The sequence below is a fragment of the Crocuta crocuta genome, unplaced genomic scaffold (genome assembly GCF_008692635.1).
Source record: "Crocuta crocuta isolate KB4526 unplaced genomic scaffold, BGI_CrCroc_1.0 scaffold92, whole genome shotgun sequence".
NCBI classification, from domain to species: Eukaryota; Metazoa; Chordata; class Mammalia; order Carnivora; family Hyaenidae; genus Crocuta; species Crocuta crocuta.
The window spans coordinates 451,766-468,368 of NW_027528804.1; the positions used below are offsets into that span (position 1 = coordinate 451,766).

Here is a 16,603-nt window from a genome sequence, read left to right on the forward strand (position 1 = left end):
TTGAAAGACACACGGGAGTCCTCAGAGGTGTATCTCTCCATAGTCCCCAACTTGAGAGGTGCTGATATCCTGGCTTCTCCGATTATGGACCAATGAGGTAAACTCCAGGAAATCTCTCAAGGACAGACATTCCATTTCAAGGGAGGTTACTGAGAAAGGAAATGTTCGTTCAAGTTAAAAGGCACCCAGCCCTCCCCCAAAGTCTCAGTTGCTATTATTTTCTGGAGTAGAGGAATTAGCATTTGATTTCTCTTCTTCCTTGCCTGGGGGGCAGGGTGGAGCTTACCAGAAAGTAAAAGGAGATACATCAGTCTTCTCCCACTTCATGAATTCTTTAGGGTCATGATTCTCCCACTGCATTAGTTAAATGGAATCTCATGGTAGTGCTGGTCTGCAAGAAGAAACCTATGCCAGAGAAGACACCCAGCCGCCAGGTAAAGTGCAATTAGCTGAGCGTATAAAACATAGTGTCTTGTCGATCGGACATCCCAAATAGCCCTGGCAGCTGGCCCATTCCTCTCCGTTCCCACCCCTTTCATCTCCTCTCCATTGTTAGAATAGTTTTTAACTGGAATCCCGCTTCCAGGAGGCGTGTTTTCCTCCATTTGTTTACATCCACTCACTGAGCCGATCTGTCTATTCCCTGCTGTCATTGGCGGCTCACTCTTGAGACCCTGCCCTGAAGGCCCCGTGGTCTCTGCCTCTTCCTGGGTTACAGCCTCGTGGGGACAGACGTTAAACGAGTAATCATTCAAATACTGAGTGTGTTGGGCTTCTGGGATCTCATTACAGCTGAAAGGAAAGTCTGGGAGTGCAGAGAAAAGCTTCCGGAGGAGCCCAGAGAGTCTTTAATCTGAGGCCAGAAGACTGAGGAGGAATTCACCAAGCAGAGAGCAAGCTGAGGGGCGCTGGGTCAAGGCTGCCCCAAGTACGGCAAGGGGAGAGGCTGAATGGTGCCCAGGGACAAGGAAAGGATAGTATTTAGGGACCAGGTAGGTTAGGTAAGTTAGTCTTCAGGCTCAGGTCTAGAAGTGCCCTGTAAAGAACGTGAAATGTTGGCTTTTTTCATCTCAGGGCTGTTGGAGGCACTTGAGGTTTCATAACCCAGAAGTGGTAAGATTGGCTGCAGAGTGGGCAATTCACTGCATACCGTAGCTAATCTTCTTCGATGCAAAGTGATTACATCACTCCTGTTGTATTAAAAGTTTTAGTGACTTTTTATTTTATTTTATCAAAAAATGTTTAAACCTTTAAGTTATTTTTGAAAGAGAGAGAAAGGGAGACAGCGTGAGTGGGGGAGGAGCAGAGAGAGGGAAACACAGAATCTGAAGCAGGCTCCAGGCTCCAGCTGTCAGCACAGAGCCTGACGCGTGGCTCAGATTCATGAACTGCAAGATTATGACATGAGCTGAAGTTGGGCACTCAACCAACTGAGCTGCCTAGGCACCCCTTTGGTGACTTCTTAAGTACCATCAGAATGACGTCTAAATTTTTAATAAGGTTTGAAAGGCCTCCTGCTACTTCTCCGGGTTCATCTTTGATTCCCCGCCCCCGAAGGGCAATAGAATATGTCACCCCAGTATGTGCCTCTGGCATGAAGATAATTTTGAGCTAAAGACGATCACGGCCCCTTAACACCCTGAACGGATTTAGATAATGATTTTGATTGGAAGTGGGATGAAGTCAGAGGGAGCATCCAAAGTTCAGAACTCAAGGGAAACTGAGATGGAAAGCTTACCTTATGCTTTTAAATTCCATTTAAGATGCAACATGGTTACCTTATAATTTACTTTTAATAATACTGGTTCGAACTTGAAGAGAGAGGTATAGGAGGCATAGAATCTGTAAGATGTCATAACCAAAAGGGCATTATTTTACCCGAAACCGATTTTAGTCAAAGAGTTCTGGCGTTTAAAATTTTTTTAAATCTAATTTTAAGAATGCTACACAGGTTATAATCAGGCACTTGATGTTTTTGTAGATCTTGAAACACTTTTAAGGGCTTTTAAGGGTTAATAAAAATACGCGGTTTATCATGATCTCTTACCTTGTACTGCCATCCTGTGGCCATTTCGTTTTCTAGTTTAAAAATCCATTTGCACAATCTTATTTTCTATCCTCATTCCAGATTATGTTTTCAGATTTTATCAGTTCTCAACCAACACAGATATCCTATGATATTGGGAGTGCACTATTCAGTAGCTTTTGCATTTTCCAATAGTAAGATGTCCCATCATGCAGTAGTATATACTTCTTATGGAATTTTAATTCTGAGTGAGCGTCCACGCAATATTTTCCAAAGAGCTTTCCTCAAATATCTTTTCTTTTCATCCTTCGTTCCCGACCTGGCTTTGCAATGCATGCCTAGGAAGTAGCAATTTCTTTTGGTCTTGAAGACCAACTCCCTGGGGTGCTCTCTCTATTTGAAATACTCAGGCACTTTCTATTGGAACCCGGGTTTGGATTTCCTTTCCTGGATCTCCCCTCTTCTGATTTTATGGACTTCTAAGTCCCAGGGCCCTCACTGGCAAAATGACAGGCCTAAACAGGATCAGGCATGGTGCCCACCACAGAACGCGATAATGTTCTTCCCGACTTGTGACCGTGGAATTCGGCTTCTCTGTAGGGAAGTGGGGTGTGTGGAGGCTGAAGGGTGCAAAGGGCATCTGCTGTCCCAGGGGTTCTTCGTCTAGAGGTACATTTGGTCTATCCAACCAGGAGACTGATGGCACGCACATTCCATGAGAGCAAATTTTGTTCATGTTGTCTACCCAAGACCGTTAAGACTTAGAGTCTAGCCTGTATGGGGCTTTCATTTACATGTCATGTCTTGTTCTAAACACCTTATATGCATTATCTCATGCTTTAAGGAGTCCTGTGAGTAGAGGCCATTAGCATTCTTTTTTTTTTTTAATGTTTTATTTATTTCTAGGAGAGAGAGAGAGAGAGACAGCATGAGCAGGGGAGGGTCAGAGAGAGAGGGAGTCACAGACTGAAACAGGCTCCAGGCTCTGAGCTGGCAGTCTGTACGGAGCCCGACGCGGGGCCCGAACCCACGAACCGCAAGATCATGACCTAAGCGAAAGTCGGACGCTTCACCGGCTAATCCACCCCAGGCACCCCTTTTAGCATTCTTTTTTTTAAATTTTTTTAACATTTATTCATTTTTGAGAGACCGAGTGTGAGTGGAGGAGGGGCAGAGAGATTGGGAGACAGATTCTGAAGCAGGTTCCAGGCTCCTAGCTGTCAGCACAGAGCCTGATGTGGGGCTTGAACTCATGGACTGCGAGATCATGACCTGAGCTGAAGTCGGATGCTTAAACAACTGAGCCACCCAGGTGCCCCGTTAGCATTCTTATTTTAGCAGTTAAAAACCCCAAGTCTTAGAGGGGTGATGTTCCTGTTGAAGACAAAGGAACTGGTGGGTTTGTTGAGTGAACCAGTGAGTGAATATAGGATGCCCAGTGTGTGTGCTTCAGTGCATGCCTCCTTCAATGTCATTTCCGTGTAGTCCAAGTCTTTTGAATATTCCAGATCTTGAATTTGTTTTTAATATTTTTATATCACTCAATGTAACTTTCTTGGTCATTTAGAGAGACAGCCTTGGATCATGGGATTTTCTTCATTCATCATGGGCCAGGTACCACTAGTAAGTCATAGTGTTTAGGGGCACCTGGGTGGCTCAGTCTTTTAAGCATCTGACTCTTGGTTTCGGCTCAGGTCATGATCTCACAGGTTCATGAGTTCAAACCCTGCATTGGGCTCCACGCTGACGGCCAGAGCCTGCCTGAGATTCTCTCTCCCCCCTCTCTCTGTCCTTCCCCTTCTCACTCTCTCTGTCTCTCTCCCAAAATAAATACATTTTTTAAAAAAGTCATAGTGTTTTCTTTTTTAATTAAAAAGTATGTCTGCCACCTACCAGTCCATGGGCTGACAATCAACTTGGAAGCAGGAAGTGGGAGAGACTCCCATACTCCATTCTCTTATCACAACTGCAAGGGATCTTTCTAAGACAAATCTTGGTCAAAATGTCAAGACGAGGCACGCCTGGGTGGTGCAGTCAGTTGAGCATCCGACTGCAACTCAGGTCATGGTCTCATGGTTTGCAAGTTCGAGCCTGCGTCGGGCTCTGGGGTGACAGCTCAGAGCCTGGGACCTGCCTCGGATTCTGTGGCTCCGTCTGTCTGCCCCTTCCCTGCTTCTGCTCTGTCTCTTGTCTCTCAAAAATAAAATAAAAAATAAATATTGAAAAAAGACATCAAGGTGAAAGAAATGAACCTAGGAATTTATTTTAACATACATTTCTTTTCTACTTTTTGTTTGGTGGAAGATGCAACTGTTTAGTCCCCTGCCAGTGGCAGTTAATATGGCTCAACGCCAGACACGGTGAAAGTCTGGCTGGTCATGTCACCCTCGTGCAGTGGACACACACTGTCATCTGGGACTGGATGGGCTTTAATGTGTTTAAGTCATATTTGTTCATTTTAGGCCTATGTTTCAGTTCCTCTGTCTCAGACATGCTGACAACCACATGGCCTAATTTACTGCCCCTGGATTCTCCACATGACCTTTGTTTGACATTCTTTCAGAATAATGGTTTCTTCCTTGATGAAACTTCAGCTACACACCGTATTCAGAATTCTTTATAAAATTTTTTTTTTACATTTATTTGTTTTTATTTTCTTGAGAGACAGAGTAAGACAGAGTATGAGCAGGGGAGGGGCAGAGAGAGAGAGGGAGACAGAATCCAAAGCAGGCTCCAGGCTCTGAGCTGTCAGCACAGAGAGCCCAGTATGGGGCTCGAACTCAAGGACTGTGAGATCATAACCTGAGCTGAAGTCGGACGCCTAACCGACTGAGTCACCCAGGTGCCCACAAATCATTCTTCTGTGTCAGATTCTCTCCTGACCACCAGCCACATGGGGGGCAATTGAAGGGGTGCTGATAGCACAATAATGGTACAAAATCCATGGTCTGTATCTACTTCTCATCTGTCATAGCTGCTGCAGCCAGTCCATTTTAGCTCTTTTCCTGAAGCATGCAAAGGACATGTCGCCTCCAAAGGTTGAGCCGAAGCCACCTGAGGGTGTCTGTCCTTGGTCACAATCCCGGTGTGGCCTCTCCTGGGCCGGACTCACACCCTTGTCCCCCGGTTGCATCTGATTCTAAGGATGTAGCTCTGTCTCTTAATTGCTAAGTTTAGATCCGGTCTTTGGCACCTGACTTCAGCCTTCTCTTCAGGACCCTGTCTTGGCCTTGCTCCGTAGGTCTGGGAAAGGGTAGTACTGTGGTGAAGAGTCAGAGCTCAGAAATCAAGCTGCTGGGATTTATTTCTCAGCTCTGCTACTTAACATCTAGGTGACCTTGGGCAAGTTGGATGATTTTCCAAAGCCTCAGTTTTCCTATCTGTAAAATGGGGAATGGTTAACTGGTAACTGTGAGAGTACCATTTGGTAATTAATCCATGTGGACTACTTGGAGTGCCCGACAGATTGTAAGCCTTCGACTCATTCATTCATTTATTCAGCGAGTATTCATTGAGAACCTCTTATGTGTCAGTACTGTTCTGCCTCTTCAAGACAGCAGTGAACCAAATGGACATAAATCTCTACTTTCTTGGGACTTAAATCCTATTATGAGCCTGTATAATAGCAGAAAACAAGTTAAAATTAGGGCATATACACATTATTAAATAATAATGAATGATAAATGAAAAATAAGGCAAGAAAAAAGAGAAAGTGTTGGGAAGCTGGTTTGTGATCTTAATTAGGGGAATTAAGGAGGCCTCATTAAGAAAATATTTGAGTAAAGACCAAAAGAGGCAGAGGAACCCACCACCCAGGCAATTTTCTCAAAACCAAGTATATCAGGCTGAAGGAATAATCAGTGCAAAGGCCCTGAGGCAGATCTGATGGGTTAGTGAAAAAGGTAATGAGACCAGTGTAGCTGGAGTAACAATTTTAAGAAAAATGTTTACTTATTTTGAGGGGGGGCGCACATGAGCATGTGCTGCACGAATTAGGGAGGGGTAGAGAGAGAGGGAGAAAGAAAATCCTGATGTGGGCCTTGAACTCAGGAACTGTGAGATCATGACCTGAGTCAAAATCAAGAGTCAGCTGCTTAACTGACTGAGCCACCAGGTGCCCCTAAATAACAGAATTTGCCAAGGGATCACATACAGGGTAAAAGAGAGAAGTGTCAAGAAGGATGCCATGTTCTTTGCCTAAGCAACAGTCAGGGTGTTGTGCTCATTTACTGGGATGGAACAATGGAGGGAGGTGTGGAGGTGCGGGTGTGGGGCCAGGGGTATGTTGATGGAGACAGGGTGGTTGATGTGGGCAAGGTCGGGACTTCAATTTTGCTCATTTGCCTTTGAGATGCCAATTAAACACTCATGGTGAGAAGTTGAGGAGGCCTTCGTTTATTTTAATTTTTAAATGTTTATTTATTTTTGCAAGAGAGAGAGGGAGAGAGAGAGAGAGAGAGAGAGGGAGGAATGGAGGGAGGATCCCAAGTGGGCTCCATGCTAACAGCACACAGCCGGATGCGGGGCTTGAACTCACAAACTGCGAGATCACGACCTGAGCCAGAGTCAGTGCTCAGCTGGCTGAGCCACTGAGGTGCCCCCGAGGAGGCCTTTGGATATGAAAACCTGGAGTTCGGGAGAAAGATCCAGGCTGAAATGGAAATCAGCAGTAGCTGGCATTGAAAACCTTGAGTCTAAAGGGGAGACGGTCAGAGAAGTGAGTTTAGTTAGAAAAGAGAAGGGATGAATGCTTAGATGTCAGGGAGGTAAGTAAGCATTCCTAAAATGGTAGCTGCTGGTGTTATTATTGTAACTTCCCCTGGATTTCCTTATTTGAGGTCCACCCCTCACTCCGGCTCTCTCGGGGTCTCCAGGAAGGAGCCGTTTGGAAAACTCCCCTGTGTCTCAGTTTCCCTCCAGGACAGCACTGCTGTTGTAAACACTGCTTCTGGCTGTGGCCCGTCCCGTTTCCTGACAGCGCCTCCCATTCCAGCTGAAATCAAGGTGCCCTGCTGCTTTGAGTACCTGGCTGTCTACTGGGGGGAGTCCCTGCCTCCCCCGCTGCCTGTTTTGACACCATCACCCCTCTGTCCGCCCTCCATCCTCGGGGTAGTGAGCAGTCTGTCATCTCACCTTCAGGGGCTCAGGTATCCGGTCTGGATCTGACAGCTTCCCCCTCTCTCTGCACAGGGCATAGTCCCAGGGAGCTCACACTGCTTTCCTCTTTTACCAGGGAGACTCTTTCTCTCCCTCACATTTAAATTCATGTTGATTTTCCCTAAAGATTTGGACTCTCTGGTTTGAAATCTTACTATATGTTTCTATTTTATTAACTTAAAAATTAAAAAAAATTTTCTGTGCCTATTTATTTTGAGAGAGAGAGAGAGAGAGAGAGAGAAAGCGAGCCGGGGAGGGGCAGAAAGAGAGAGGAGGGAGAGACAGAGAGTCCCAAGCAGGCTCCACACTGTCAGCACAGAGCCGGACACAGGGCTGGATCGCACAAGTTGTGAGACCTGAGTTGAAATCAAGAGTTGGATGCTTAACCAAGTCACCAAGGCACCCCCTTTTCAACTTTTTTTTAAAAAATATTTTTTAGTGAAGTATAGTTAACATACAGTGTTATACTATCCTCATGTGCATGACGTAATGATTTAACAGTTCTATACATTACTCAGAGCTCATTGGTGTAGGTGTACTCTTAAGTAATCCCTTTTATTTATTTCACCCACCCTCCAACCATTTTTGTTTACATTTTTAACTGAATTGTAACATCATATCTTGTACAATTTAAATAATATTAATAAAACGGATACTTTGTACCCATCACCAACTTAAGATAAAGAACATTCTGGTGACTCAGAAGTCTCTTGTGCCCCTCCTTAATGCTGCCCTTTTCTCCTCCTCACTTGAGGAAATTTGTGCAAGATATTCCCTTGCTTGTCTTTATTATTTTAAAAATTTTTTACTGTTTTATTTATTTCTGAGAGAGAGAGAGAGAGAGAGACAGCATGAGCAGGTGAGGGTCAGACAGAGGGGGAGACACAGAATCCGAAGCAGGCTCCAGGCTCTGAGCTAGCTGTCAGCACAGAGCCCGACGCGGGGCTCGAACCCACGAACCGTGAGATCATGACCTGAGCCGAAGTCGGATGCTTAACCGACTGAGCCACCCAGGCGCCCCTCCCTTGCTTGTCTTTATAGTGACATGGGATAAGGGTTTCCTTATAGGAATTATACCTTCTATGTTTCAGTGATGATCTGGAAGGGACTGTGAGGGAGATGGAGGAAAAACCACTAACCCCCTCTCCTGAAACACTGTATGGATGGGCCAGCCACTGTCTCAAGGAGAAGCTAAGAATCCAAGCCCCAAAGCAGGGCTGCAAAGAGGCAGCTGCCGGAGACCATGGAAAGTGACGGCCTCTGTGTGGTGGTCCCTCTGAGAGTCCCCTGCCATTTTCCTGAAGTTGGTCAAGGGCCAGCAGTGGACAGAAGGGCTGGCAGCTGTGGAGAGGAGGCGAGTGTACATAGGAACCCGGTGCCTTCGCATCTGTCCATCACTGCATTTGACTGCACATGTCTTTCAAGAAAATGGGCTGCCGCTTCATTTCTGCCTCCAGTATCTTATTTAAGTTCTTCTTTTGGTCAGGTTTAACCTCAAAACACATAGGGAAGGGAATTCTGGGATTTGTAGTTTCTGGCTTAGCCAAATTGGCAATAAAATACACAGTGCTGCTGACTATGAGTGAATCCTCAAAACTCAAACTCAACAAACTAAAAACTGTTGAGTTTTGGCTGCACTGTATTAAAATTTTTTTTTATGTTTTTATTTTATTTTTGAGAGAGAGACAGAGTGTGAATGAGGGAGGGGCAGGGAGAGAGGGAGACAGAATCTGAAGCAGGCTCCAAGCTCTGAGCTGTAAGCACAGAGCCCGACACGGGGCTTGAACTCACGGAGTGCAGATCATGACCTGCGCCGAAGTCAGACACCCAACCAACAGAGCCACCCAAGCGCCCCACTTTATTATAACAGGAATCATGCAGCTTACTTTTTTTCTACGACTTGATTTGTCTTTTTGTTGGTGGTGTTAACTTTGGTTTTTGAGATTCCATCCAGCTGATCCATTCACTTTTAACTACTATATATAGAATCCCAAAGTATGAAAATACATGTGTATTTTATGTATCCATTTCAGTATAATTAGATATTTGGGTTTTTTTTTTCAGATTTTGCTCCTATGAACAATATTTCCATGAATATTGTCTCTATCTCCTTATCTGTAAAAGTTTCTGTAGCACATATATCCAGGAGAGAAATTGTGGGGTATAGAATATGTCACATGCCATTTTATTAGGTACTGTCAAACTCCACAAGGATTGTGCTCCCCCTGGCAGTGTGTGTTTCTGTAGCTAAACATCTTCATTATGAAGACACTTGACGTTGTCAGATATTTTAAAATTCACAAAAGCAAAGAGGCATAAAATGTCATCTGATTTTGATTTTAATTTTTTGGTCTTAATTATGAATGAGACTGGACATCTTTTACATATTTTTTTTGCCATTAGCATTTCCCGTTTTCTGAAATAACTGGTGTATCTTTGGTTTTTCCATTAGAAGAGTTCTTCATAAATCGTGGATAACAACCTTTTATTGATTATATTGCAAATATTCTCTCTTCGTTTGTGGCTTGTGATCAGTTTGAGTCATTTCTGCCTTGCTGCTCTATTTTATTGACTTACCACTGTTCCATTTCTACACTGGATTGTCTGGGTCATGCTCTTTTTGGTGTCTTTTGATGAACTTCTAGACGGCCCAAATTTTAGTATGGTAAAATGTTGTCTTCCTCGCCTACTGCTTTGGTGATTTTTGGTCTTGCATAAGGAATCCTTCTTTTCTTCCATATTGTAAAATATTCTATATTGCCTTCTAAAGTTTTTCTGGTTTTGCCTTTCACAAAGCATTTAATTTCCCACAGTATGTAATACATGCTCCTTTATATTGAGCTTCTGTATATGCACGAGTTTGTTTCTGGCCTCTGCTCTGGTCCATTGGTCCTGACATCTGCAAAAACAAGTGTCCCCATTTTGTTCTTCTTTAGCATCGTCTGGGCTTTTCTTATCTAAAAAAGCCATTTCTTTTCTGTGTAAATTTAAAAATCTAATTGTCAAGTTCCCCCAAAAACCTCTGTAGTGATTTTGGGTAGAATTAGGGGACAATTGAAATCTTTACCAACTGCTCGGCAGTCTCCGGCCTCGTCCTTCCTTTCAACATGACCGATGCTGGTGTGTCCTTCGTCAAGGACTTCCCGGCAGGTGGGGTGGCTGCTGCAGCCACCTCCAAGACTTCGGTAGCGCCCATCGAGAGGGTCACGCTGCAGCTGAAGGTGCAGCATGCCAGCAAGCGAATCCCCACAGATCAGCAATACCAGGACATTATAGACTATGTGGTTCATATCCCCAAGGAGTAGGGAGTCATGTCCTTCTGGTGGACTTGGCCAATGTCATCAGTTACTTCCCCACTCAGGCTCTTAACTTTGTCTTTCAAGATGAGCACAAGCAGATCTTCCTGGGTGGTGTGGACTAGAGAACCCAGCTTCGGCGCTTCTTTGCAGGAAATCCGAGGTCAGGTGGTGCCGCTGGGGCCACGTCTTTGTGCTTTGTGTAGCCTCTTGATGTTGCCCATACCCATCTAGCAGCTGATGTGGGCAAAGCCGGAGCTGAAAGGGAATCCAGGGGCCTCGGTGACTGCCTGGTTAAGATCTACACATCTGATGAGATTAAGTAAGGGCCTGTAGAAGGGCTTTCGTGTGTCTGTGCAGGGTAATCTCGCCTACTGAGCTTCCTACTTCAGTATCCACGACACTGGAAAAGGAATGCACCCAGATGCCTAGAATACACACATCTTCATCAGCTGGACGATTGCACAATCCGCCACAATGGTTGCTGGGTTCACTTTCTATCCGGGTGATACTCTTTGTCGCCGTATGATGATGCAGTCAGGGCGAGAAGGAATGGATTGATACCATGTACCCAGTCACGCTTGACTGCCGGGGGAAAACAGCTCATGATGAAGGAGCCAAAGCTTTTGTCAAGGGTGCATAGTGCAGTGTTCTCAGAGGCCACTGTGGATACCGGGAAGGAAATACTGGCAATCAGTTTGCCCGTACCCTACCACACATGCCCCAAATGTGGTGCTTTGGTGCTTGTCTGGTATGATAAAATCAAGAAGTTCACTTAAATTATTTTCTGGCTTTTTCCCCCTGTCAACAGGCATGTTGTAGCATATAACACATCCTGAGCGTGCCTGACAGACTGTTGGCTACCTATTATTGTCTACCTATAGACAGACTGTCTATTTGTCAATGGCAGCTATTTACTGGTTGAAAATGGAAAGCAAGAATATTCATCTGAACTAGTTTTCTCCTAAAGCCATTGCCATGATGATGGGACTCAACTGTCAGTTTTTCAGTCACTCCTGATAAATATGTATGAAGAAATAAAAAAAATCTGAAAGAAGAAAAGAGAAGTCTTTGCAGATTGCTGATTTGTTCCCACTGAATCTGTTCTTCCTGCTTGTGAGCTTATGGTCGCCATTGGAAGACTCTCTCACCCTTCTTGGCACGTCGTTTGGGGCGTGTGTGGTAGGGTACGGGCAAACTGATTGCCAGTCTTTTCCTTCCCCGTATCCACATGTGGCTTTGCTGCTCTCTTCTTGAAAATTGAATATTCCTCCTTCTTTGGAATATGAGCTGGCATTATCACTTGTTTGCCTAATAGATTGTTGTGGGTAGGATATTGCGCCAATTCTGAGCCTAGACCTCAACGAGACTTTTGTGGCATCGCTCTCTCCTGGAACTGTGCCGCTGTCTGTGAACAGGCCTGGGCGAGTCTGCTGGAAGGTGAGAGACACATGTTTGTCACCTCATGGCCAGGCTTTGCTGTGTGCTAACTGTTTGACCTTAAGCAAGGTGTTTCAGGCTCCTCATGCCTCAAAGGAGGATCATAATAATGTCCACCAAACAGTGTTGTGGTAAGAAGTAAGTGAGGTAACATAATGTAAAACATTTAGTGGGTCACCTGGGTGGCTCAGTGGGTTAAACATCTGACTCTTGATTTCGGCTCAGGTCATGATCCCAGGGCTGTGGAATCGAGCCCCAGGTTGTGATCTTTCTCTCTCTCCCAAAATAAATACATAAACTTAAAAAAAAGGTTGTAAACCACTTAGAAGGGAGTCTGGCATATAATAAACTCTCTGCGGGTCAGTCATTACCATTATAATACAAAAGATTGCACATATTGGGCTTGTATGGAGAAGAACTAACTTATTTGTCTAGAACATAGAATGTGTGTTTAGTTGGGAAGAAATGTCTGGGAAGGTAGGAAGGAGCAAGATTGTAAATAGCCTTGAATGTCTGCCTCAGATACATGGATTTTTATTCTATAGATATTAGGAGACCACTGCAAGTTTTGAGCATTTAAGAAACATGATCAATGTATTCAAATATTTAGATAAGTTCACACATTAAATAGTCCCCCATAATTTTACCAGTATTTCTAACTAAAGGCTTATCAGAGATACATTGGATGGCAAGGAATCCTAAAGTGGTCATTTATTTTGGGATGGAGGTAGTTGGATGGGTTTGCTTATATTCACACGGTTGGATTGCTGTTGGCTTTTGCAACAAAAGCAAAAGAATCTGTGGCACTGTTTATGTTCGAGAATCGGGCACCTTACACTTAGCCATTAAGCAGTGTTGAAGACATATTTCCTTGGTCATCGCCGGGGCTGTGGTAAATAGTCAATATCTTTGTATGCATCTTCAACAGATATTTATTTTACCTAGCTTTTATGCAAAAAAATAAACAAGTAGAAGTCATGACCCTCACTGTTTTGAAGTTTACATTCCATTGAGCAATGAAGACAAGTAAATAGCGCCTGTGTGATAGAGCATGATAGAGGCTGTACGGTAAGTGCATCCATTGGATATTTGTATTTAGAGAGATGTGAAATCTGAGATCTGATGATGGATGATTGAGAATGTGCCAGAAGAGGAGGCTGTGAGTTTCAGACAGAGGGAACAGAATGTACAGAGACCTGAAGGTAAGAAAAAAACATGGATAATGTTTTATAAATATGTATATATGGGGGGGGCGATATCATTTGCCAGTACTAATATTCTCACTTCTTCCTCCTGAAGTTATATTATGGACAGTGTCACAAAACCAGGTGGGCTACATGAAGCCCGCGGGCTGTGGGTTGCTTATCAGTGTATTCGATTCTTACTTAACTATCGTTTGGTACGGCAAACACATCTAAGAAATAAATCACTAGGAACCGAAAGAGGTAGTGTTGGAGCACAGGGCAGCCTGCTCCAAAATGTGCCACATAGTGATGATTTTGAATTAACATTACTTTTTTTAAAAAATATTTTTATTTATTTCTAGGAGAGAGAGAGAGAGACAGCGTGAGCAGGGGACGGTCAGAGAGAGAGGGAGTCACAGACTCTGAAATAGGCTCCAGGCTCTGAGCTGGCAGTCAGCACAGAGCCCGACGCGGGGCTCGAACCCACAAACCGCGAGATCATGACCTAAGCGAAAGTCGGACGCTTAACCGACTAAGCCACCCACGCGCCCCTGAATTAACATTACTTAAGAAACAGTCAGGGTAAGAACACTCTGACCCCTCCCTGCTTTGACTCCAAAAAGCAGGAAATAAAATCTCCCATGGGGAGGTAGACGGACATCTATTTTGTCAGAGACAGGGAATTCAGGGCCAATAAATAAATAAATATTTGGTCTAAATAAATAAATATTGGTCTAAATAAATCCTGATACTATTCCAGTCTCCAGCCCAAATTTTGTTTAGAACTCTTTACGAAGTTCTTGAACGTAAATTTTCTTTGTTCTGTCGATTCCTTACAAATTAAAAAAAATTTTTTAAATTTTTATTTATTTTGAGGGGGGAGAGGGGCAGAGAGAGAGGGAGACACAGAATCTGAAGTAGCTCCAGGCTCTGAGCTGTCAGCATAGACTTCCGATGCAGGGCTTGAACTCATGAAGCAAGAGATCATGACCTCAGCTGAAGTTGGATGCTTAATTCACTGAGCCACCCAGGTGCCCCAATTCCTCACGGATTTGTTTCTTTGTCTAAAAAGTATAAAAATGCTTACCTGCTCATTTCCTTATTTTATTATTTGGCTTCAGTATGCATGTAATTAAATTTTGGTGTTTTTCGTTTGTTTTTGTTCCATTTTGTTTTGTTTTGTTCTTTTCCCTGTTGATCTGTCTCATGTCAATTCAGTTCTTAGACCAGCTAGAAGAATCTTGAAGGATAGGGAAATTTTTTGCTTCCTCACAGTTGGTTTAGTTAATTTGAAACCCAAGTGAGAAGGAAGGGTATCCATGATGATGCATGCCAAGATTTGGATATGCAAGGAAAAGAGGTTAAGCAAAGTCTGATGAGTTATGATGAGTTATGCCAACCAATTCATGGGTACAGGATTTTCTCTACTATTTATATATGCATATGCTGCCAGACACAGTGAATTTCAAATATAGGGGGCTCTAGGGTATTTGGTTTTGTAATATTAGACTACCCAACTGTTCTCTGATGCTTTATGTTGATGGTTCTGCCTGGCATATAGTAAGTGTTCAATAAATATCAGCTGCTGTTATCATTTTATCACTATTAAGAACAATAAATGATTCAAGGCAACTTAACAATGGAATCACGTAGAGGCTGCAGTTGGAAAACTGCAAATATAGTTGGCTCTTGATTCTTTTTTCTCTCTCCCATAGTTATTTCATTATTCATGGCTATTTCTACACAAAGAGGATACAGAAAGATGTGACTCAATTCCAGCGAAAGATTAGTGCTGGGAGTTGTGCAATTCTGATCCCCTGAACAAGCCTCAGTTCCATCAGCAGCCCCAAAGCAGTGAGGGTTGGTGAATTACACACCAGGATATTTTCCAATAAAGCCACTCATAGGGGACTGTTCAAGTTAGAGGACCGAAGCTCTTGTCTACATTACTAGATTTAGGTCAGATTGGCTCAATATTAAAGCTAGGCTGCTACTCTGATTTGAGCACATTTAAGAAATATATTAAAAGATGGATCAATGCAAAATGTAAAACTAGTTACGCATGAATTTGGGAAGAAAAAACACCTAGATCCCGGAGCTATTGAGAAGACTTAAAGACAAATAAAACAAACCCTCCTCCCCTACTCTCCCTTCCCTAACTTCACCAATATAAGACCCTCTGCTCTCCCCCCAAAAAACACCCTTCAGATCTTCCATATTATGAAGGAGAAAAAAATTTATATTTTGTTTTATAATTTGGCAGATGAAATGGAAGGAAAATTTGTAATGTGTCATGTATGTTGTATTTATCATAAATAGATTTTTTTCAGGGAAATTTGCACCATGTTTATGAAGCACAACATTTAAATGGTATTAACTCATATTTATTTGAGCCTCTTCTAAATATAGATACTAGGCAAAATATAGGGGTACTGGGGATAGAGCTGTGAACAACAGACAAGCTGACTTAGTGCTTAAAGGGGGAGATGATCATGAATCAAATAACCACGCAAGGAAATGTCAAAATATAACTGTGGTAAGTACCACAGACGAAAAGTGTATGCTCCTCTGAGATCATGTAGTGGGATGGACATTTGACCCCGTTTGGGACTGAGAGGGCTGATTGAGCTCTGAAGGATACGCAGGAATTAAATAGATAAGCAGGGTGAGCTGTGGGGTTGGGGAAGAGCCACCCAGAGAAGAAAGCATGCCAAGCTGTTCTGTTGGGAGGAGCTGATCTTTTCAAGGTACCGAGAGCAAGACGATGTGACAGAGCTCAGGGTGTGGGAGCCAGCAAGGAGCACAGAGCCAGGGGAGGCTACACAGGTAGGTAGAAGGTAGTAATAAAAGCCTTAATTTTATTCTCTATTATTGTTATTATTATAATGAATATTTATTTATTTTTGAGAGAGGGGAGAGAGTGAGAAGGGTAGAGGCAGAGAGAGGGGAACAGAGGATCTGAAGCAGGCTCTGTGCTGACAGCAGAGAGTCCAATGTGGGGCTCAAATTCGTGAATCATGAAATCATGACCTGAGCCGAAACCAAGAGCCAGATGGTTAACTGATTGAGTCACTCAGGCATCCCGTTTTATTATTATTTAAAAAAATTTTTTTTTAATGTTTTATTTATTTCTAGGAGAGAGAGAGAGAGACAGCGTGAGCAGGGGAGGGTCAGAGAGAGAGGGAGTCACAGACTGAAACAGGCTCCAGGCTCTGAGCTGGCAGTCAGCACAGAGCCCGACGCGGGGCTCGAACCCATGAACCGCGAGATCATGACCTAAGCGAAAGTCGGACGCTTAACCGACTAAGCCACCCAGGCGCCCCCCCAAAAAAATTTTTTTTAAAGATTTTCTTTCTAAGTAATTTCCAGACCCACCATGGGACTCGAACTCACAACCCTGAGATCAAGAGTTGAATGCTCCATAGACCAAGCCAGTCAGGTGCCCCTCAAAGTCCCAGTTTTAAGATGGCTACCTGGAAAAAATGTTGTGGCTACGTTTT

General features: G+C 43.7%; 1 pseudogene; it reads left to right on the forward strand.

The window, feature by feature from the left end:
* Nucleotides 1–10,290: 10,290 nt before the first annotated feature.
* Nucleotides 10,291–11,258, forward strand: LOC144224622 (ADP/ATP translocase 2-like; annotated as a pseudogene).
* Nucleotides 11,259–16,603: the final 5,345 nt, after the last annotated feature.